At 46.5% G+C, this 24913-nt stretch overlaps 1 pseudogene; it reads right to left on the bottom strand.

Moving 5' to 3' along the window:
* Nucleotides 1-6321: 6321 nt before the first annotated feature.
* LOC141580464 (NBPF family member NBPF4-like) lies at nt 6322-22913 on the bottom strand (annotated as a pseudogene).
* Nucleotides 22914-24913: the final 2000 nt, after the last annotated feature.

Raw genomic sequence — 24913 nt, 5'->3', positions numbered from 1 at the left:
GTGGGACACATAGGCTGTCACTTTATGTTTGGGTTGAAATAACAAATGAGAAATGGCAGGTAAAGAGGAAAGAGAAGAGGAATATATTGCTTTGATTGTTAGTGGTAAAAATCTGAAGTTGAAAGATACAAATTAAAATGTATAAACCAAATAGCAGAAGTGTGTCAAGTTAAAAGGGGATTAGTGATGTCAAAACCTTAGTGCAATGTTAATCAAGAGCTATACAACTCTTCTTAAATAACAATGCACACGCATGTACACACACAAACACACACGCACGCAAAACAAGTATCATCAACAAAGAAATACAGAAAACACCATCTACCTCATATGGTAAGTATAGACTAAAATATGGAAGAGTTTAGAATATAAACAGAAAAATAAGAATGTTTTTATTAATCTGTAGGTTTATCTGCCAAACCAATCATAATAATAAAAACTTAAAACATTGTTTGTAAAAAATCCACTAGTCCAGAGTCACGGGCAAAAAAATCTTTATTAAACAAAGCTTAAACATTATAACTAATAGACTAAAATTAATTTTGGGTGAAAATTAAAACTGGGGCGGAGAATATTCTTTTACACAACAGAATGCCAACAAAACAAATTAAGATTCATTTTGGATGAAAGTTAAAATTTGGGCAGGGAATATTCTTTGTTGTGAAGAATGCCAGTAAAAACAAGTATATAGTAAAATTTTGAGAGAGAATATTCCCCATGTACAAATATCAATATAATAACTAACACAGGCAGGGTAATTAATTGATGATAAAATGGTAAGAGGAAGATGGTTAGAATACAGATGTTTATACTTTTGAAACCACTTTTCAAATTAATTACAAATAAGGTGTCTTTACAAGGGACAGAGTTCCTAGTCTCCTCCTTAACCAAGTGCCCATTCTAGCTAGTATCACGATAATGGGGATGGACACACTGGGCCTTTTCTGCCCACGGATGGACTGAATAGGAAGCTCATAGCATCGACTCTGCAGTGCTCCTGGCAAAATGTTTAAGCTGAATTTAATTACGAGGACACTTTCAGGCGACTTGAGAATGTAGACCTTTGAGCCAGACAGTGGACCTGTCCTCTGCAAACAAAGCATTTGCAGCAAGAATATAACATTATCGATACTCTGCCCCGACGGAGTCCCGGGTGACACGCTGTCCCCTGCCAGCAGCTCTGGACTCCTGCTCTCTGCAGGATAGAAATTGACAGGAGCAGGGCTGAGGCTTGTCAATGCTGTTTGTCTGTCTAGGAATTGGACACCCTTGGTACTGATCACAATTGGAGGAGGAGGAATCAAAGGAGCCTAGTGGGCTGAAATCATCAAGAGCATTCTGTGGTCTAAAATGCAATCCTCAGTGAAGGATCCCTGCCGTGACTTGTGTTTGGACTTGAACTTGCTTTGCCATTTTAGTGTTTTTTCATCAAGCGGAAAAGCCTGTGACCCCCTTTTTTTCCTGACATCCTTTCATTGTTTGCATCCTTTTGGCAGTATTTGGTGCCTGTAGGGGAGAGAGAAAAAATAATCCAATGAACATTTTTGTCAGGTCCTCCTGAAGGCTGAGTCTGGAGGGACGGCTAAGTGATGATATCCCAGGGGCAAACCGATCTCCTGCTGGGAGCTTGAGCTGAGGGTGAGCACTGGACTGCCTGAAGGGGGAAGCACCATCCACAAGTGAGAAAACACTCCTGAATTTCCATGAACTTCCTGTCAGCCTGGGGTGCAGGATATAGGGACCCCACCTATGCCCAACCAGCAGCCGGGAACATCAGCCCCTTTCCTCCTGATCCCCTCTGTCTGGAGCAGAGTGATGGCTTTTCCTCCCAGTGAGGGTGTGCTCAGCATCAATCATGCATGCTCAGACACAGAGGACTGCAGAAGGAGGACCCTCTGCAGAGAAGCCCACCCCCTGACAACTCCATGTCCCAGTGTTCTGGGGAGGAGCGGGAGGGTCATGGGTAACACTCTGGATAGAAAAAGCAGCAAGAACCTCAAACAGCATCCACGTCCTCTTCCACCTTTTTAAACACAGGAGTAGTGACGCCACAGGGGTAAGACTGAACTAAGGCCACATGACTTGCTATTGACAGCCCGGAGCTAGAAGCAGGCACTGAGGCCCTTTCAATAGAAATTGGAGGAAGCGAGAGGGAAGGGTCCAATCTGGAGGTCTCGGCAGTCAGGAGAGGCTGTGGGGTTCCCCTGGCTGGGACAGGATTAAGGTTCTGCAAAGAAATACGACGTCTGTGGTGTTAACTTGGTTGGTTAAAAAATTTAAAAAGAAAAAAACCCAAACATCATTATAAGTATTCTTTCAAATGGGATCAGGAAAGAAAGAAAATTAAAAAAAAAAAAAAACAACAACAAAGACAGTCAAAATGAAATGAGCAGAGAGTGGGGAGTGTAACTATGGACTTACTTATTTTCCCTAATGCCCGGAAGTTGAACGCATACCTGGTTACACGTTAAGGCATTGCTAGGAATATTTTCACTATCTAGACCAACAAAACTTTGAAGTACAAGGTGAAAAGGAATAGTTTTTGTTTTACTACATTCTCTCCTCCCACTTTTTCTTTTCCCCAAGTACATTTTGGGAGAAATTTCTTTCTTTATTATTTGAGAAGGAGTCTTGCTCTGTCAGCAGGCTGGAGTGTCGTGGTGCAATCTTGGCTCACTGCAACCTCCGCCTCCTGGGCTCAAGCGATTCTTCCACCTCAGCCTCGCGAGTAGTTGGGACCAGAGGTGCGTGCCACCAGGCCCGGGTCATTTTCGTAGTTTTAGTAGAGAGGGGGTTTCACCATGTTTGTCAGGATGATCTCGATCTCTTGACCTTGTGATCCACCCACCTTGGCCTCCCAGTGTGCTGGGTTTACAGCCATGAGCCACCACACCAGGCTGAAAGGTTCCTTGTTAGTATTTAATGTCAGCTTTAAGAGTGGCATAAAGAAGTATTCATAGGCAATCTCTTGCAGAATTTCAGTCTTGATTTGTTATTTGTTCTCTTGAGGAGAGTGAGACTAATAAGTTCTCTTTGGGGGCTTTGAGGAAGAACAATAATTGACCAAAAGTAAAACGTTCACATTGCCCTGCTGAGCCAGTTAGTGGGCTATAAAATCGGTGTGGTTAAACGTCAACTGCAAGATTTACCTTAAACTGCCAAAGAAAACACTAAATTCCACTCTATGTAATACGGGAGGTATTATTTCCATACATTAGGCTTTAGTGTAATGACTGTTTCTCACTTTGTCTTGCATTCAAAATTGAGCAAGTATATTTCAAGCAGAGGCTAAAGGTCGAATCTCTTAATTTTCTTGGTTTTCTTTCTGATTTTTTGCTATGCTGTATGAACTGTCCTGTTGAGAGGGGAATACGTATCCTATCAAATGCTGATGGATGCTCAGCCTTTCTCTGGAGTAGCCACACATGGAAAACTTCCATGTTGGCAGCCTGAGGTGGTAGAAGACCGGTTGTCTTCCTCATCTTCAGCCACATGTTAGAATCACGTGGGATCATTTTAAAACTACAGACACCCAAACCACACCCCCGAACATGTAAGTGAGAATCTCAAGGTGCGGGTTCAAGGCATGCATCTTAACTGAAATCTCACCAGGTGTTTATTCCATGGCAGCGGGATTTAGAGAGACCAAATGGAACCACCTAATTTCCCATCACTTTCTTCCCTTCCCCATTTGTCTCATGATTGGCTTTGTTTCCTGTAGTGCCATGGATTTTAGTCTTCTCTCTGACAACTTCAGTGAAATCTCTCTCTTATCAATTGTGCTGGGCCAAAGCAAAGATTGTCCTGTAGACACCTGCTTGTCTGTCATCTTGTGTGTGCATAAAGCAGGTCCTGGAATCACTTTTCTCAAAGTTAATTCAGAAAATGCTCTCTCATATACCCTGGCCTCAAGATTCATCTGAGTCGCATTTTAGACCCGTAACTGGATGTGTAGAAATGGAAATGAGAATAAAATGGAGAGAGGTTAGAATCCTCTATCTCGTGATGTATGCAGTTTTGAAGTCCTGTCCTCTGCATGTGCTTCTGAATGTCATAAATGTCACCCAGTTAATGTCAGCACAGATGAGTCCATGAGGCGAGACTACTGAGTCCCTGGCAATTCCATCTACACTGTCACAAGACTGCATGTCTGGGGCTGAAGACAAACCTGACTCCAGTCTGGGAGGGAACTCTCACCTATGACCCAGGTTCTAGTTTAGTTTTCTAAGTGGGGCTCTCCGTGCTCAGCTTTAACACTTCTCATTCAGAGGAACAAGAGACGAGTAAGGGCTGACTTAGCTGGGTTCCTCCAAAGCCAACGCATGAGGAAAACCTACATGTAAATGATAAATTAAAGCAATGCTCCCTGCAGAAAGAGGCAATGGAGCTGGGGATACAGGGAGGAAAGGACAATTTTCCAAGAGAGTGTGCAATTCCAGGCAAAGAATTCTGTGTTCAGCAGCTTCAACTGTGCATGTGGAGGAGCAAAAGGAGGCCTGGCTCTCCTGTGGCCGTGAGAGGGATCCTCAAGACAGCAGAAGAAGGAACAATGCAGAGTTCAGAGAGCAATGAGTAGATGGGGACAGAAAGGGCCTGGCAGCGTGGGAGGTCAGGGGACACTGGGGTAAGACCAGACAGAGGTGACAGCAGCCGCTGGAGAGAACAAATGAGAGAGAGAGAGAGCGGCGGGAGAAGGAGCTGTCACCACAGACAGGGAGAAATAAGAAGTGAGTGCGGCTAAGAGCCATAGATGTGATTACCTCTGCCCCCTAAGCATGAAGGCCAGGGGATCCACTTGCTGAATGGGAGTTTTCTTTTCATCATCTTTGGTTTCAGAACGCTGGAGGCATGAATGTCAGTGACTCGATCCCTTTGTGTGTTGTCTGCTGAGCCTTCGAGTGCATCATCTTCCAGCTGCGGAGGGTTCTTCATCCCAACAGAGGAGGCTAAAACCAGCTCTGAAAACAAAACGACAGCCAATGACACCCACTGGCATCCATGATCTTACCGTGACTTCCTCTTCCACCCAGAGGATGTCAAATCAGGAATGTGACCTTGGACAAGAAAGTCCAAATGGTGAGGGGAAGCCAATAGAGTGACTTTAATATTTTAGTTTTTGTTGATCTTTCTGACATTACTCAGTAAGGGCAAGTTTGCCAGGAGGCCAAGGCACTCCCGATTCACAAAAATATTCAAGAAACAAAAGATTAAGAAACACAAAAAGCTTCCAGTAGATAAGGCAAAAGCAAGGGACTCACACTGTGTGTAGGCTGTTCTTTGGGGAGGGAAGAGATTATAAAAGTGAAAGTTAAATCAGAGCTGCGTCCAAACGGACATGGGGGTGGAAGGGCCTGGCAGGGTGGCGGCCCATGGGATACAGAGGTGAGATCAGACAGAGATGACAGCAGCCGCTGGAAGAGAGAAAGCAGCGGGAGAAGGAGCTGTCACCACAGACAGGGAGAAATAAGAAGTGAGTGCGGCTAAGAGCCATAGATGTGATTACCTCTGCCCCCTAAGCATGAAGGCCAAGGGATCCACTTGCTGAATGGGAGTTTTCTTTTCATCATCTTTGGTTTCAGAACGCTGGAGGCGTGAATGTTGTCAGTGACGTGATCCCCTTGTGTGTTGTCTGCTGAGCCTTCGAGTGCATCATCTTCCAGCTGCGGAGGGTTCTTCATCCCAACAGAGGAGGCTAAAACCAGCTCTGAAAACAAAACGACAGCCAATGAAACCCACTGGCATCCATGATCTTACCGTGACTTCCTCTTCCACCCAAAGGATGTCAAATCAGGAATGTGACCTTGGACAAGAAAGTCCAAATGGTGAGGGGAAGCCAATAGAGTGACTTTAATATTTTAGTTTTTGTTGATCTTTCTGACATTACTCAGTAAGGGCAAGTTTGCCAGGAGGCCAAGGCACTCCCGATTCACAAAAATATTCAAGAAACAAAAGATTAAGAAACACAAAAAGCTTCCAGTAGATAAGGCAAAAGCAAGGGACTCACACTGTGTGTAGGCTGTTCTTTGGGGAGGGAAGAGATTATAAAAGTGAAAGTTAAATCAGAGCTGCGTCCAAACGGACATGGGGGTGGAAGGGCCTGGCAGGGTGGCGGCCCATGGGATACAGAGGTGAGATCAGACAGAGATGACAGCAGCCGCTGGAAGAGAGAAAGCAGCGGGAGAAGGAGCTGTCACCACAGACAGGGAGAAATAAGAAGTGAGTGCGGCTAAGAGCCATAGATGTGATTACCTCTGCCCCCTAAGCATGAAGGCCAAGGGATCCACTTGCTGAATGGGAGTTTTCTTTTTATCATCTTTGGTTTCAGAACGCTGGAGGCGTGAATGTTGTCAGTGACGTGATGCCCTTGTGTGTTGTCTGCTGAGCCTTTGAGTGCATCATCTTCCAGCTGTGGAGGGTTCTTCATCCCAACAGAGGAGGCTAAAACCAGCTCTGAAAACAAAACGACAGCCAATGACACCCACTGGCATCCATGATCTTACCGTGACTTCCTCTTCCACCCAAAGGACGTCAAATCAGGAATGTGGCCTTGGACAGAGAGTCTAAACGGTGAGGGGAAGCCAATAGAGTGACTTTAATATTTTCGTTTTTGTTGATCTTTCTGACATTACTCAGTAAGGACAAGTTTGCCAGGAGGCCAAGGCACTCCCGATTCACAAAAATATTCAAGAAACAAAAGATTAAGAAACACAAAAAGCTTCCAGTAGATAAGGCAAAAGCAAGGGACTCACACTGTGTGTAGGCTGTTCTTTGGGGAGGGAAGAGATTATAAAAGTGAAAGTTAAATCAGAGCTGCGTCCAAACGGACATGGGGGTGGAAGGGCCTGGCAGGGTGGCGGCCCATGGGATACAGAGGTGAGATCAGACAGAGATGACAGCAGCCGCTGGAAGAGAGAAAGCAGCGGGAGAAGGAGCTGTCACCACAGACAGGGAGAAATAAGAAGTGAGTGCGGCTAAGAGCCATAGATGTGATTACCTCTGCCCCCTAAGCATGAAGGCCAAGGGATCCACTTGCTGAATGGGAGTTTTCTTTTTATCATCTTTGGTTTCAGAACGCTGGAGGCGTGAATGTTGTCAGTGACGTGATGCCCTTGTGTGTTGTCTGCTGAGCCTTTGAGTGCATCATCTTCCAGCTGTGGAGGGTTCTTCATCCCAACAGAGGAGGCTAAAACCAGCTCTGAAAACAAAACGACAGCCAATGACACCCACTGGCATCCATGATCTTACCGTGACTTCCTCTTCCACCCAAAGGACGTCAAATCAGGAATGTGGCCTTGGACAGAGAGTCTAAACGGTGAGGGGAAGCCAATAGAGTGACTTTAATATTTTCGTTTTTGTTGATCTTTCTGACATTACTCAGTAAGGACAAGTTTGCCAGGAGGCCAAGGCACTCCCGATTCACAAACATATTCAAGAAACAAAAGATTAAGAAACACAAAAAGCTTCCAGTAGATAAGGCAAAAGCAAGGGACTCACACTGTGTGTAGGCTGTGCTTTGGGGAGGGAAGAGATCATAAAAGTGAAAGTTAAATCAGAGCTGTGTCCAAATAGACATGGGGGTGGAAGGGCCTGGCAGGGTGGCGGCCCATGGGGCACAGAGGTGAGACCAGACAGAGGTGACAGCAGCCGATGAGAAAAGAACCAGGGAAGACTGAACCTGGAGAATTTACAAAACTTGCGTCATTATATGATCTACTGCATATATATATATATATATATACACACTACGTAGCATACAAACCAAATGTACATCACATACATGGCAAATGATGTAAATGCATGTATCTGTAGATATCAATCTAATGAAAAACTAATATATAGGGATTTGGGAGATATTTAATATAACAGTGTAATCAATGATCTGTTCCATTGAAATTGAAAAAAAAAAAAAAGAAATATGAGAAGAATGAGAAAGAAAAGGTGTGCAAAGAAACAGATGACCTGTGAGACACCAGGGAGAAATGACCAAGGAAGCTGTGAGTGAGACACAAGGCATTCACCCTGTGCTCTTACCAGGAGCCTGGCTCCGGCCCTGGACTCCATGGAACGTGAGCAAGACAACGTGCATCTGAGCCAGTGTGTTGGGTCTTGGCTGGGAGTGTAAGAATCCATAGTGAAACAGAGAATCTGGTGGGAAGAAATCAGTTTAAATAAGTTACACGGCGCGTGTCAAGGACTGCACATCCCCCGACACCCGCTGAGTGCCTTCCAAGTGTCCTCTCCACGGACCCAAATGGTGCTCGTTATTTCACGTGACCCTCCCTCCTCCTGAGGACGGGGGTCCCCGTATTCCTCAGCTGAGGGCTCCAGGAGGAGATATGGACCAGGACGAAGAGTGAGAATGAACAGGATCCAGGGTTTTAAGGAAATCTGAGCAGAAGTGGACCCCTGTGAGAAGGAAACTGAGGACATGATCGAGGACATGAGTGGAGATGATGAACTAAATGCATTTTTATAAAGAGACTGAGGTGAACACTTCCCATGTGAAGATTGCCCTTTGTTTTCAAAAGAGCAGAGAAAGGAGAAAGAGGGGCTGGACGGGGCATGAGACTGACATGTTGGTCCAGGATTTACCCTGGTCCTGAATGTGCCTCATAGGTTGTCACTGAAAGTGCCTGAGAGTGGAGAACTGGCTTCATGGGGTAAGGGGAAGGAGAGGAAGAAAACTGACAGAGGAGTGTGTGTGAGAAAGGAAAGGAATAGGGGACTCTAGAGAACAGAGAGCGTCACAACTGCTCGACCTCAGAGAAGACATAGTCTGTGAAGTCACTTTCTATATGTAAACTTGGCAGAAAGACAGATGAGATAACACGTATTTATAGGTCGATTGAGCAATTGCTATTGAATCAGGCCCTTTGGAAATTATAATAAATATTCTCAGCAATGAGTACCGGTAGAAAGTATTTTGTAGGTAGCTCAGATGAGAAAACAGAGATTCGTATACCAAAAACACAAAATCCTTGGCCAAAGTGAACAACGAGGAGGAGGCAAACCCAGGACCTGAGAGCAGATTTTGTCCTCAGCCCCAGGCTCTGGCTCAGCTCACCAGGCTGGAGTATCATGGATTTAACTTGACCCCGAGTGAGCACGGAGAGGCCCCATTCTCTGCTCCACCCGCAGCACCGTGACCACCAAGACCTGGACTAGACCTTCCTGTCCCCTTTCCTTCCCTACCTTGGAAGGAGCATTGGATCCCAGAATCAGCATTGACTGTGAAGCCGCAGGTGGTGATGGAAAGGACCTGCCTGGCTAAGCCATTCCCACAGTCAGACCCTTGATCCAGCTGTAGTCGCAGACAGCTCAGCACCAGGGTGCTTGGCTCCGGCTGTGTCTGTGACGCCTGCACCTCTGACGGGCGGTGGCTCAAGTCTCCACCCCAAGTCCCTTGGGGACAGGCGGCCTGGGTGGAAGCTGAAAGGAGAAGGGGCTTCAGTAGGAACAATCTCAGTTTTCCCTTTGTTAAGCACACCCAGAACACCCATCCCTTCTCTCCCTGCCTCTCAGTAAAGCCACCCAGGCCACACAGACAGACATCATGTAAATGCCACTGCTGATCTGATCTGGCAGGAAGGAGGCAGAATTCAGGCGGTCATGCTCTCCCATCGCTGACCTCCTGCTGTGTGGCCCAGCTCCTAACAGGTCATGGACCCGCAACGGTCCAAGGCCCCTGAGCTGGGGATCCCTGGAGAGAGAATCCTTATCAGACACAGGAAGTATAAAACGGCCTCTGAAATCATGGTGCACCACTGCCTGGATGTGTGGATGGCCAGAGAAGAGATAAGGCCCCTGTTCAAGGTGTGCAGTTAGCAACATAATTTCTGAAAAGAGAGACGCCCTATCTTACAGAAGAAGGTTTGTTATGCAAGTATATCCGGATGGGCCACTGTGGCCAAAACCTTGCTATAAGTCCTGACCTCTTTCCTGTTTTCATGTCCACAGCCTGTTCTTATGAGAAGAAGCCAGGTGACCGAGGAGGCACTTGGGACAGGAAAAGAGGAAGTTCCTCCCACTGGATGTCTGTGACTAAAAATGGAGCCAAGAGTCAGATTCAAAACAGGCTCAGCTGACAGCGCCTGCCTGCATGGATGGTCTGTCTCCGTGACACAAGTTGCAGAAACAAAACATACAGAGGCTGCGCGGGAGGACCGTGGAGTTCTGTGACCTTCAGGCTGGAGTACTCACAGGCTCCATCCAGAGCAGAGCATGCCAGCTGATCCTCCAATGAGGACAAGGTGTCGCTATAAGGCTGGTGGCAGTCAGACAGGTCACACTGAACTGAAGGAGTCAAGTACATGTCATCCAGGGAGTCTTCTGGGGCTTCCTGCTCCTTCAACTTTAGTAGCTCCTGGCTCAGCCTGGGGTGAAGAAGACGGAAGAGAAACAGCGGACAGTACCAAAACCACCGCGCCCAGCTGGTTCTAGAGGGAGGACCACAGGAGAGGCCGGAGGAAGCCCATACGGTCCGCTCAGAGAGACACAAGCATCCTTCCCTGTGTCGAGCAGGAGACAGAGCGGCAGGTGCTCAGTGTACCGGGCGGACAATGAGCTGGGGAGGAAGAGATGGAGGGATCCCTGTGGGAAACTGCCAGGACACAGTGCATTCAGCACTTCTGTATACATTTTGTTGAAATTAGCATCAGAGGCCAAATGGATACAGGTTCTTGAATCTTCACAGAGAGAGTTCCTGTATCCTCAACCTCACTTATTCTCAAAAGTGTGAGCACGACATGAGTTGTTTTCATTCACTTTCCTGCTAGCAAACACTTGCATACAGGGAAATGCCAAAGAGGCAGACAGCAGGTGACATCAGGAAATCCCTGAGTTTGGTCAGTTCACCTGGCTCAAGTGACTGTCATTTCCGATGCTTGAAAAGGATTAAGAAATTGAAACGTATTCAAGTACCACAATAAAGAAGACATTGTTAAAAGGGTCATGTGCAGTTGGCTGAATGGGTAGAACAGTTCTATTCATCACTTTTTTCCTATTTTCCCGGGATCCCTGGTCTCCAGGTGTCACTTTTGAGCTAACACCCCACAAGTCCAGTTACCTGGGGGGCACGGGCGCTTTCCCTTCCTCTTCCTCATGATCACTTTGATTTCCTGTAAACAAATGCGGAAGAGCAGGTCACAGTCAGCAAATCACACTTCACACAGGACTAAATCAGGGTCCAGTCACAGCACAGGGACATCAATATCCTCAGTGTAAGAAAATGATATTCTGACAGGCGGAATCTAATGTTCTCTAGATCAAGTCTCATCAGAGGTAGCTCAGCCTGCTTTCCAGATCCATGGGACAGAATCTCCTTCATCTGATAGATCATAATCACATATCCTCTGACCTAAGTCAGTGCAAACAATTAAAGAGAACGTTTTCCCCATAATCTTCAAAACTGGCCCTAACTACTCTCCAGAAGTGTTGCTGCAATACTGATTTACCTCATCATATATCCTGCTCGATGAATTGTTAGTGAAATTTCTATTTATATTTGTCCTGGTGTCAAGGTGACTGCATAGCTAAGACAAGCTGACTTACAGGAGACCAAGACTGAGGCCGAGAAGAGTGAAACCAGGAAAACGTCATCTCCACATACATAGACAAGGCTGTCAGTAACCGTGGACAAGCATAGAAACTCCATGGACAGTGTACAGGGAAACGATGACATCATTACAGGTGACAAGGGACATAGGAACCGGGCCAGAAGGCGGACAGATACCTCCTGTACACCTCCTGTACAAAGGTGGCTAGGAATTTGTCATACCTGCCTGTGGTCCAGTAACCTGATACTGGGGCCAGGGAGAAGTGGGAAGCCATCAGGCCCACTGACATCTGTATTAAATAGGCCATCCTAGTCTCCCCTCCCTTCCTCCCTCCATTCCTTCCCTCCTTCCTTCCTTTCTCCTTTCTTCTTTTTTTTGAAACAGAGTCTCTCTTTTACGCAGGGTGGAGTGCAGTGGTGCAATCCTGACTCACCGCAGCCTCAACTTCCTGTGCTCAGATGATTCTCCGACCTCAGCCTCCTGTAGTTGGGACTACAGGTATGCATCACTGTGCCTGGGTAATTTTTCGAATTCTTTGTAAAGATGGATTTGACCACATTTCCCAAACTGATCTTGAACTCCCGAACTCATGTGATCCACCCTGGGCCTCCCAAAGTGTGGAAATTACAGTGTGAGCCACTGCCCCCAGCTCCATCCTGCTTTCTGATCCAAACCAATGTGTATGTATACAGCCTGTGCTCAGAATTGACCTTCCTCAGCCTAGACAGAGGGGCGAGGGACAAAGAATATGGAGGCTACCTGGGAGAATGTTTAGAGCATCCTCCCCTTCATCCTGAGGGCTTTCAATGTCTAAAATCAGAGCAGAGTCGACTTTGTCTTCCTCAAATGTGACTTTGGCGCTCCTGTGAGGCTGGCTGGAGTCGGATGGCTTGTCGCTGTTTGAAGAAAGGACAGCGCATTCCTCCAGAGAGTCCTGAGGGACTTCCTTTTCCTCAGCCTTCTGAACGTCCCTGATGAACCAGGTAGGATAGAGATGACAAGGATTAAATCATGAGGGATAGGACCCCAAGACTTCATATGTGTTTGTGCGTGTGTGTGTGCATGTGTGTGTGTGTGCGTGTGTGTGTATGTATATATTTATAGCACATCTATATCTATATCTATATCTATATATTTTGAAATGACAAAGATTAAACCAGGAGGGATTGAGCCCCAGGAATTGCCAGCTGGTTTTGCTGGGATGCATAAGGTAGTGGTCCCAGAAAGTAAAAGGGGAGGTTCAGTTCAAGAGGGAAAAGGCAATCCTCCTCTCTCTGCATCAGAGCATGGCTGGCATTGGAACCAGAGAGGAAGAGAGCAGCTGGTGTTCATTGCACTGGACAGACAGGAGCTGAGGAAGACAGAGACTCAGCTGCTTCTGTATGGTACAGTCTTCACAGCAAACACACAGAACCAAAGACAACTGCCACACTGTGTGTCTAAGCTGGGTTGTATTTAACATACTATGGCCAAGAAATACAGGTGTCTGAGCCATGGTAGACCCCAGAGATGGTGCTGGTATGCATTCTAGATTTTTTAAAATATTCACACTGTGACATGAAATGTACATCATTTCAGGTACTTTTCCTGGTGTTTAACTTTGCTAGATGCTTCCCAATTCCTCTGCTTCTTGCCTCTTTGCTGTTTATCTTCCCCAACAAGAGTCTAAAGACAACCATGTGGAAAGCGGCTTTGCATCTCGTCCTGGCTTCACTACAGGGGAGGACAGGTCTCCTCTGTGTGTGCAGGAAGTCCATAAGGTTAGTGAGGTCATTGAGGGTCGTGCTTACAGGTACCATGAAGACAATGGACAAGCATGTTAACGAGGCTATTTCCTTGTTGGTGAGTGGGTGAAATCAGCGCACTCTGCAGCTATCTGTATCCTGCATCTGGAATCTGTGACTACCCTCACCTACCTTGTGTTCTTTCTGAGACCGTTTCCATATTTGACCACCCATTACCCGCTTCTGATCATTCAGTGTTACCTGGAAGCAGCTGATTCCTGTACTTCATCAACCTCCTCATCTGTATCATCTTCATCCTCCTCTTCATCATTTTCTGGAACTACAGAAGCATCTATTCAGGTATTTCCCACTTCACCCACTGGAATCACAGTCAGCCCTATGTGTACTGAGTCATGAACATGCATATGTGGGTCTGCATTGTACTGAAAACTCTCATATTTTATCTTTTTTTTTTTTTTTTTGAGACGGAGTTTCGCCCTTGTTACCCAGGCTGGAGTGCAATGGCGCGATCTCGGCTCACCGCAACCTCCGCCTCCTGGGTTCAGGCAATTCTCCTGCCTCAGCCTCCTGAGTAGCTGGGATTACAGGCACGTGCCACTATGCCCAGCTAATTTTTTGCACTTTTAGTAGAGACGGGGTTTCACCATGTTGACCAGGATGGTCTCGATCTCTTGACCTCGTGATCCACCCGCCTCGGCCTCCCAAAGTGCTGGGATTACAGGCTTGAGCCACCGCGCCCGGCCCATATTTTATCTTTATCCTGACAGGTTTTCCTTATCCATGAGGCAATGTGTTTCTGATCCGGAGGGTCACCATCTAGATGTGGCCAAATCGTGAAAAGACATCTTGCTCCCCATATTACTGGAGGCTTGCCCAGCCTCTTTTTAATCTTCAGCAGCTGTCTCCCAAATCCTGCCTCACTTCTGATACCCAGGCACAGGCTCTGTGTCCTGTTACAGCTTATATTAAATCTGTATCTTTCTCTTATGACAGGACAAACTAACTTGTCTCACAGTACTCCACACATTGGGGACTTCGTGTTCCCTCCAAGAGGCTTCCAGTGTTTTATCCAAGAACACACTCTATACATTGAGTGCTTCAAATAGACGGCTTCCTGCCACCAAATGCCCCCATGTCAAGTGCCTTCTCCAACACCACACAGCAAGGGGCTTTATCTCATCATGAAATATAGCCATAGTGTTCCCACATTTGAATGCAAGAGACAATTTGTCTGCCTTTACAGATGTAGAGACAGGAACTCCAGAAGGATAAATTAATCAGTTCCCCACAGTTACTAACGACACTGCTGAAGATAGAGCCTGGAACCCTCATTCTTAGTCCAGGGCTCTTTTTACTCTAACATGCTGCCTCCTGCCACAGCCTCCTTCCTGTCCTTTAAAACTGGATGGATGCCGCCTCTTGTCCCAATTACCACGTTCCAGCAAGAAATGAGGAGACATTTGCAATACTGTGATCTCAAACCCCACGGGTTTTCCATCTCAGTTTTTGCCCAGGAAGTCCTGGTCATGTCATGGCTACACATTTTTAGTGGAAGGAAATAGAATTGTCATTGTGGAGGTGTGGCTGTCTGGGGACTTTCATAAGCCTGGAGCTGTGTCATCAGGGCCTGTGTCCACCTTACCTGGGCTGAGCCTGCTCACATAACGATCTGCCAGCCTGCGCCCCTTAGGCAGCTGCACTCGGAGGTCCTGACCCTGGGACGTGTCAAGGTCATCAGGAGTGAGGAAGGCCTTGAAATGCTGATTCAGTGAGTGGGACGCATCTCTCCCTTCCAGTGACTTCTCCTGTAACTGGGTCAGCTCCTTTGCCTCAGAGTGAACCTGGGCTTTATATTGCCTATGGTGAGATAGCAGAGAAGGTTTAATAACGGAAAGGGATGAGTGATCAGTTCTGATACGGCAATGGAGGTTTATGTGAGAATGTCCTCAAGGAGCCCTCCAAGCAGAAGGTCACAACATGTTTAGGAAAGTGCCTCTCGTCCAGAGAAATGTGTGTGTGTGTGTGTGTGTGTGTGTGTGTGTGTGTGTGTGTGTGTATGTATGTATCTGTAGTATATCTATATCTATATCTATATCTATACCTATATCTGTATCTATATCTATATCTATATCTATATGCTTTTGGATGACAAAGATTAAACAAGGAGGGATTGGACCCCAGGATTTTCCAGCTGGTTTTGACAGGACGCATAAGGTAGTGGTCCCAGAAAGCAAAGGGGATGGTCTGTTTAAGAGACAACAGGCAATCCTTCTCTCTCTGCAACAGAGCATGGCTGCCATGGGAACCAGAGAGGAAGAGAGCTGCTGGCGTTCATTGCACTGGACAGACAGGAGCTGAGGAAGACAGAGACTCAGCTGCTTCTGTATGGTACAGTCTTCACAGCACACACACAGAACCAAAGACAGCTGCCACACTGTGTGTCTAATCTGGGTTGTATTTAACATACTGTGGGCAAGGAAATACAGGTGTCTGAGCCACGGTAGATCCCTGAGATGGTGTGCCTCCTAGACTTTTTAAAATTTTCACATTGTGACATGAAACATAGATTTTTCCAGGTACTCTTCTTGGCATTTAGCTGTGCTAGATGCTTCCCAATTCCTCTGCTTCTTGCCTCTTTGCTGTTTACCATCCGTAACAGGAGTCTAAAGACAACCATGTGGAAAGCGGCTTTGCATCTCGTCCTGGCTTCACTACAGGGGAGGACAGGTCTCCTCTGTGTGTGCCGGAAGTCCCGAAGGCTAGGTCATCGAGGGTCCTGCTTACAGGTACCATGAAGACAATGGACAAGGATGTTAACAGGGCTATTTCCTTGTTGGTGAGTGGGTGAAATCAGCGCACTCTGCAGCTATCTGTATCCTGCATCTGGAATCTGTGACTACCCTCACCTGCCTTGTGTTTTTTCTGAGACCTTTTCCATATTTCAGCACCCATTACCCCTCCTGATTATTCAGTGTTACCTGGGGGCAGCTGATTCCTGTACTTCATCGACCTCCTCATCTGTATCATCTTCATCCTCCTCTTCATCATTTTCTGGAACTACAGAAGCATCTATTCAGATATTTCCCACTTCACCCACTGGAATCACAGTCAGCCCTATGTACTGACTGTTCATGTACTGAGACATGAACATGCATCTATGGGTCTGCATTGTACTGAAAACGCCCATATTTTATCTTTAACCTGACAGGTTCCTATAATCCGTCGGACAACGTGTTTCTGATCTGGAGGGTCCCATCAAGATGTGGCCAAATAGTGAAAAGACATCTTACTCCCCATATTATTAAAGGCTTGCCCAGCCTCTCTCTAAGCTTCAGCAGCTGTCTCCCCAATCCTGCCTCACTTCTGATACCCAGGCACTTGCTCTGTGTCGTGTTACAGCTTATATTAAAACCTGTATCTTTCTCTTAACGACAGGAAAATCTAACTGTCCCACAGTACTCCACACATCGGGGACTTTGTGGGCCTTCCAAGAGGCTTCCGCTGTTTTATCCAGGAACACACGCTTCACGTGGAGTGCTTCAAATAGACGGCTTCCTGCCACCAAATGCCCCCACGTCAAGTGCCTTCTCCAACACCACACAACAAGGGGCTTTGTCTCATTGTGAAATACAGTCGTAAGTGTTCCCACATTTGAATGCAAGAGACAATTTGTCTGCCTTTACAGATGTAGACACAGGAACTCAGGAAGGATAAATTAATCAGTTCCTCACAGTTGCTAAAGACACTGCTGAAGATAAAGCCTGGAACCCTCAGGCTTAGTCAGGGCTCTTTTTACTCTAACATGCTGCCTCCTTTCACAGCCTCTTTCCTGTTTTTTACAACTGGACGGATGCTCCCTCTTGCCCCAAAGACCACGTTCCAGCAAAAAATGAGGAAACATTTGCAATACTGTGACCTCCAACCCCATGGGTTTTCCATCTCAGTTTTTGCCCAGGAAGTCCTGGTAATGTCATGGTTACAAATTTTTAGCGGAAGGAAATAGAATTGTCATTGTGGGCCAGGCGTGGTGGCTCAAGCCTGTAATCCCAGCACTTTGGGAGGCCAAGGTGGGTGGATCATGAGGTCTAGAGATCGAGACCATCCTGGTCAACATGGTGAAACCCTGTCTCTACTAACAATACATTGGGCATCGTGGCGTGTGCCTGTAATCCCAGCTACTCAGGAGGCTGAGGAAGGAGAATTGCCTGAACCCAGGAGGCGGAGGTTGTGGTGAGCCGAGATTGCGCCATTGCACTCCAGCCTGGGTAACAAGAGCGAAACTCCACCTCAAAAAAAAAAAAAAAAAAAAATTGTCATTGTGGAGGTGTGGCGGTCTGGGGACTTTAATAAGCCTGAGGCTGTGTGTCATCAGGGCCTGTTCCCACCTTACCTGGGCTGAGGTTGTTGATATAACGCTCTGCCAGCCTGTGTCCTTTAGCCAGCTGTGCCTGAGAGTGAACCAGGGCTTTATATTGCCTACGGTGAGATAGCAGGGAAGGTTTAATAACAGAAAGTGATGAGTGATCAGTTCTGATACGGCAATGGAGGTTTATGTGAGAATGTCCTCAAGGAGCCCTCCAAGCAGAAGGTCACAACATGTTTGGGAAAGTGCCTCTCGTCCAGAGAAATGTCTGTGTGTGTGTGTGTGTGTGTGTGTGTGTGTGTGTGTGTATGTATGTATGTATCTGTACAATATCTATATCTATATCTGTATCTATATCTATATCTATATCTATATCTATATCTATATCTATATGCTTTTGGATGACAAAGATTAAACAAGGAGGGATTGGACCCCAGGATTTTCCAGCTGGTTTTGACAAGACGCATAAGGTAGTGGTCCCAGAAAGCAAAGGGGATGGTCTGTTTAAGAGACAACAGGCAATCCTTCTCTCTCTGCAACAGAGCATGGCTGCCATGGGAACCAGAGAGGAAGAGAGCAGCTGGCGTTCATTGCACTGGACAGACAGGAGCTGAGGAAGACAGAGACTCAGCTGCTTCTGTATGGTACAGTCTTCACAGCACACACACAGAAGCAAAGACAGCTGCCACAGTGTGTCTAACCTGGGTTGTATTTAACATACTGTGGGCAAGGAAATACAGGTGTCTGAGCCACGGTAGATCCCTGAGATGGTGTGCCTCCTGGACGTTTTAAAGTTTTCACATTGTGACAGGAAATGTAGATTTTTCCAGGTACTCTTCTTGGCATTTAGCTGTGCTAGATGCTTCCCAATTCCTCTGCTTCTTGCCTCTTTGCTGTTTACCATCCCTAACAGGAGTCTAAAGACAACCATGTGGAAAGCAGCTTTGCATCTCGTCCTGGTTTCACTACAGGGGAGGACAGGTCTCCTCTGTGTGTGCAGGAAGTCCCGAAGGCTAGTGAGGTCATCGAGGGTCGTGCTTACAGGTACCATGAAGACAATGGACAAGGATGTTAACAGGGCTATTTTCTTGTTGGTGAGTGGGTGAAATCAGCGCACTCTGCAGCTCTCTGTATCCTGCATCTGGAATCTGTGACTACCCTCACCTGCCTTGTGTTCTTTCTGAGACCTTTTCCATATTTCACCACCAATTACCCCTCCTGATTATTCAGTGTTACCTGGGGGCAGCTGATTCCTGTACTTCATCGACCTCCTCATCTGTATCATCTTCATCCTCCTCTTCATCATTTTCTGGAAATACAGATGCATCTATTCAGATATTTCCCACTTCACCCACTGGAATCATAGTCAGCCCTATGTGTACTGAGACATGAACATCCATCTATGGGTCTGCATTGTACTGAAAACTCTCATATTTTATTTTTAATCAGACAGGTTTTCCTGATTCATGAGGCAACCTGTTTCTGATTTGGAGGGTCACCATCAATATTGGCCAAATAGTGAAAAGCCATCTTGCTCCCCATGTTACTGGAGGTTTGCCCAGCCTCTCTCTAAGCTTCAGCAGCTGTCTCCCCAACCCTGCCTCACTTCTGATACCCAGGCATAGGCTCTGTGTTTTGTTACAGCTTACTTTAAAACCAGTATCTTTCTCTTATGACAGGACAAACTAACTTGTCCCACAGTACTCCACTCGTGGGCCCTCCAAGCGACTTCGTGGGCCCTCCAATCGACTTCTGCTGTCTTATCCAGGAATACACGCTCCACATGGAGTGCTTCAAGTAGACGGCTTCCTACCACCAAATGCTACCACGTCAAGTGCCTTCTTTAACACCACACAGCAAGGGGCTTTATCTCATCGTGAAATATAGTCGTAAGTCTTCCCACATTTGAATGCAAGAGACAATTTGTCTGCCTTTACAGATTTAGAGACAGGAACTCAGGAAGGATAAATTAATTGGTTCCCCACAGTTGCTAAAGACATTGCTGAAGATAGAGCCTGGAACCCTCAATCTTAGTCCAGGGTTCTTTTTACTCTAACACTCGGCCTCCTGTCACAGTCTCCTTCTTGTCCTTTAAAACTAGATGGATGCCACCTCTTGCCCTAAAGACCGCGTTCCAGCAAGAAATGAGGAGACATTTGCAAAACTGTGACCTCGAACTCCATGGGTTTTCCATCTCAGTTTTGGCCCAGGAATTCCTGGTCATGTCATGGTTACGAATTTTTAGTGAAACGAAATAAAATTGTCATTATTTATGTGTCACTATCTGGGGACTTTCATAAGCCTGGGGCTGTGTGTCATCAGGGCCTGTGCCTACCTTACCTGGGCTGAGCTTGCTGATGTATCCATCTGCCAGCCTGCGCCCCTTAGCTGGCTGCACTCGAAGGTCCTTACCCTGGGACGTGTCAAGGTCATCGGGAGTGACGAAGGCCTTAAAATGCTGATTCAGTGAGTGGGACGCATCTCTCCCTTCCCGTAACTTCTCTCGTAACTGGGTCAGCTCCTTTGCCTGATAGTGAACCAGGGCTTTATATTCCCTACGGTGAGATAGCAGAGAAGGTTTAATAACGGAAAGTGATGAGTGATCAGTTCTGATACTGCAATGGAGGTTTATGTGAGAATGTCCTCAAAGGAGCCCTCCAAGCAGAAGGTCACATGTTTGGGGAAATGCCTGTGGTCCAGAGAAATATGTGTGTGTGTTTATATCTACACCATATTTATATCTATATATTTTGAGGTGACAAAGATTAAATCACAAGGAATTGAAACCCAGGAATTCCCAAATGGTTTTGACATGAGGCATAAGGTAGTGGTCCCAGAAAGCAAAGAGGAGGGTCTGTTTAAGAGGGAACAAAAAATCCTCCATTCTCTGCAACAGAATACGCCTGCTGTATTATGTATATATAATATAATAATAAGTAAATCTTTATTTATTTTTAAAAGCATGGCATGGTGACTCAATGCCTGTGATCTGAGCACTTTGAGATGCTGAGGTGGGCAGAACCCGAGATCAGGAGTTCCAACCCAGCCTGGCCCACATGGTGAAACCCTGTCTCTACTAAAAATACAAAAATGAGCCAGGTATGGTGGTGCACACCTGTAGTCCCAGCTACTCGGAAGGCCGAGAGAGGGGAACTGCTTGAACCTTGGAGGCGTCCTCTGTATCAGAGGGAGCTCCTGTGAGACCCTCTGTGAAGTTCCATTCATTTTTTTCTTCTGGAAACAAAAGTCAGTGTCTTCCTGAATCGGTTTCAAGAGGATGTCCTTTCAGCTCCTCACTTTAGCCATGGACATTTTTACGTGAAAATTCACATAGTGCATCGGGCAGTGACTGGAAACAGAGCCATGCACAGAAATGTGGCCAGGTGCAGAAGGGGTGAATTGTAAAGATGAAAGAGGAAAAGAACGACAGGTCAAGAAGGCAGCATTGACTGACCGAATGAGTTGCTGCAGTCAGCCAGAAGGTGACTCTCAGCGTAAATGGAATGGATTGTACTAAATGCTGCTGGGTGGTTCACTTTCTTGTAATTAATTTTGGTATGCAAATTTGGGCTCAAGATTAGTTGTTATCAAAAGAGTAAACACAGCTCAGGGAACAACTGCAACCCGTAACTCGCTAAGGTTCCTGTTCTGCTTCATGAGTGTTGGTGTGAAATGTGCCTGCCATGGAAATGCCTGTCCTGGTCCAGGCCCAGCTTAGCTCCTGCTTCTCCCAGCTGAACTGTTGCACGTCAGAGATCACAGCCCTGCCCACCTGCCTGTCACCCCGGCGTCTGCTCACCTGAGCTCCTCAGCTTGCCTCAGCTTCTCTGCCAGCTTCTCCTCTATGAACCGCATTTCATCCCTCAGCACAGAGTCTACGATGTCTTTGTACTCTTCACACTCTGAGAAAAGACAGTCACGCCTGCCTCAGTGGAAGGCTGGACAGGCTGCTGTGGTCACTGCCTACATGGCAGGTGGCAGTGTCCGTCCCAAGGACAAAAGCATCCCACAATCAGGCTCTGATCCGAATATAATGGCATAAGATATGAGGCATTAGACCCTGAAATCATAAAAGAAATATGGCCAAATACTAATAAGGTTTGAATTGTTAGAAATAGTAGAATAAAGAACTAATAGTGTTTACTCTGTGCCAAGCATTGTTCTAGGAGATTTAGAAGAAACAGCTCATGTAATTTATTGCAGCAATTTACAGAGGTAGGTATTATTATAATACCCACGAACAGATGAGGAAACTGAGACACAGAGAAGCTAGGCCACTTGGATGGAGCCCAGGAGTCGGGCCCAGGCTCCCTACTCCACACACCACACTGTGACCTCCACAATGTCTAATGTGCCATCTGTCTTCCTCTTTAGAATAAGAGCCTTTGCCCCAAGAGGCAGGACTTCCCTCTCCCCAGGGCACTTCCTGCTCTGGATGCCCTCACGTACAGATGCCACGCTTACCATCAGGAGCAGTCTCCTCCTTCAGCTCCTTGGAGCAGGTACTCTGTACTGTCACCACGTTTCCCCCGGGGTCCCCAGAACAGAGATTTGCCTACTGGGCCTCAAAGAAGCTTAAACTGAACGGCAGTTCTTTGGTCCTAGACATTTACCAATACACTACAAGTTATCTGTCTGCGGGATCTTACAGGATACAGAAAGGATTCTCGTAAACAGGATTGAGCATCTTGCTGAGGAAAGTAAGTGCGTCTGTGCCTGTGTCAGAGTCAGTAAGCAGGATTGTAACTCTAGTCCCACCTCACACGGGACCGCTAACGTGGAAACGTTGCTAAACGCATCGTGCCTCCCTTTGCCATCCTTAACACCATGAAGTTAAAATACCCATTTCTATTTTCCTAGAACTAAGGAAAGGATGAAATTAATTTAGATGAAGGGACCATTGAGTATCTCAGAGAGAAGCAGGCGCTTATTCGTCACTTTGGTGATAGTGAATTGATAGAACTTACTGAATTTCTTGAGCTGCTTGGCCAGAGAGTAGGCAGTAGCTTGACTTACAAGAAATTTCTCTTTGAGGTCTTGGAACTGCCGTTGACTCTCTGCCAGCTGGGAGCGCAATTCCAGGTTGATTTCTAGGATGTTCATCTCTGCCCTCTCCCTGGATAAATGTCCAGCAGATACCACCGTGCTGACGTTGGTGGCAGAAGAGGAATAACAGGGACTAGGGAGAAGAAACCCAAACACAAGATGGGTCAAAACCCAGTGAAACCGAATAGGTGTAGTCAGCACTGAGGGAGGACAACAGCTGGGATGGTTGACTTACGGTTAAGAAGACCTTGATCAACACCCCACAGCACTTTAGAGTCTTTAACAGCAGAAACAGCGTGTAGGACGCCTGAGCTCAGAGCCGAAGGCACTGCCTGTAGCTCAGACTCTACAAGAGTGAGGGAGGTCGCAGCCGGTGTGCCAGGTAACCGTCTGCAGTTGCCATAACAGAATTCGAAGGTGGGGGTGTCATGGAATCTCCGGAGCCCTGCATTCCAATTGCCCAGGCTGTGCTGAAACCCAAGGCCCCCTGGTCTCACCTGAGAGTCCCTGATGGGGACCATTTCCTCAGCTGTCCCTCTCAGGATTCGCACAGCCTTGTGACAGTGCTGCAGACTCACCTCTTAATTCGTCTAAGCACATTCCTCTTTGTCCTTCTCTTGTGGGTATAAAATCATCAAGATAGAGACAATTTCCCAAAAGGTTATATTTTCTTAGTGGTCTTCAGGGAGTCACCCCCAACTTCTCTAAGTTAAAACAGATCTTAAGGCTCTTCCACACATGAAAGATGTCAAACTTTTAGACTGCCATGACATCTTCTGGGTTCTGCATTTCTCTTCTGTACCTACTGAAAAGTTAATGAATAATTTATTTTTAAAAATATTTTCTCCCCTGGCTCAGTATTCTCCTGACTGCCTCCCATTATTATGTTGATTTCTTTTCTCTCACAGAGGCAGCATCCTGGCTTTTTATTACACTTACGAGCAGTTCACATCCCTAAGTGCGAAGCTCTTCCTCTATCTGTGGGTTGATTTGTTGCTTTGATGTCAGTGAACACTTTTTTCATACTTGTCACTTACCAATATCATTCTGTCTCACGAGAGCTCTTTTCAAGGTATGAAGTGATCAAAATCATTTGTGTATATCCCCTGAAAACCTGTGTGACCATACATTTTGGGAAGTCTGGTAAACCTGACGTTATTTTGCTGTTTTCATTTAGTTTTTCCATGTATTGAAAGGAGAAGGAACAGGGCCATGAACAGTTCTTATGGAATATTGTTGGAGATACACACACAAACACACACACACATGCACACACACTCGTGTTTGCTGTAACACCATTGATGTGTTGTTGCCTTCCCCTAACAGAACCTGGTAAGATCATGGTCATGGTCGGGGTGGTTGATGATGCTCATTGTCTCTCACTGTGACCTGGTCTTGCTCCTCCACTTTCCCTCGTGCTGCTGAAGCATCTCCCCACACCGTCCAATTCCGTCAGTGATTTGGGCTCCTCTCAAAGCTCCCTGAAATGGGTCCAGGTCTCAGGACGTCAGACACATTCCAGATACAAAAGCAACCCACACCGCAGAGCAAACCAACTCCAGCCTGGGTGACAGGGCAAGATTCCGACTGGTCAAGGTTTTTCGTGAATGGGCCGATACTGCGGGGGCAGAAATGTTCTGTGGTCCGGACTCACTGCTGCAGGACTTGTCCCGGGACCTTCGTACCAAGAGCATCGATGGAGCCTCCACTTCCAATGTCACTGTCGCCAGCACTGCCAAGACGCTACGCCTGCTGATGGACAAAGAAGGTGTCCTCGGCAATTTCACCGACGAGAAATATCATGAAATGGCCTCCCACCTTCAGCGTTCCCCGTGGTGACCTCCTCTGTCGCTTCCCTCCTCCGCTCCCCACAGCTTTGCACCCCTTTCCTTCCCATACACACATACACCATTTTTATTTCAGGGCTGTTACCCCACACCCCTTGTTACTGCCAAAACCACATGGGCTGGGGGACAGGGCTAGATGGACAGACACCTCCCCCTACCCATACCCCTCCTGAGTGTGGTTGGAAAACTTTTTTGTTTTGCAGATTTGGTTTTTTTTTTTTTTCGTAAAAAAGATTCCAGTAAAAAAAGTTCAACTGTACATATGTGGGCATATCATTTGAATCTGTATTCTTTGACTTGATATATTTATGGATACTCACGCCAGTCCTATCGTTTTGAAATTACTGTAGCTTTAAA

Source organism: Saimiri boliviensis, chromosome 11 (assembly GCF_048565385.1).
Source record: "Saimiri boliviensis isolate mSaiBol1 chromosome 11, mSaiBol1.pri, whole genome shotgun sequence".
NCBI classification, from domain to species: Eukaryota; Metazoa; Chordata; class Mammalia; order Primates; family Cebidae; genus Saimiri; species Saimiri boliviensis.
Note: the sequence above shows the minus strand (reverse complement) of the source record. Positions and strands in the feature narration are given on the sequence as shown.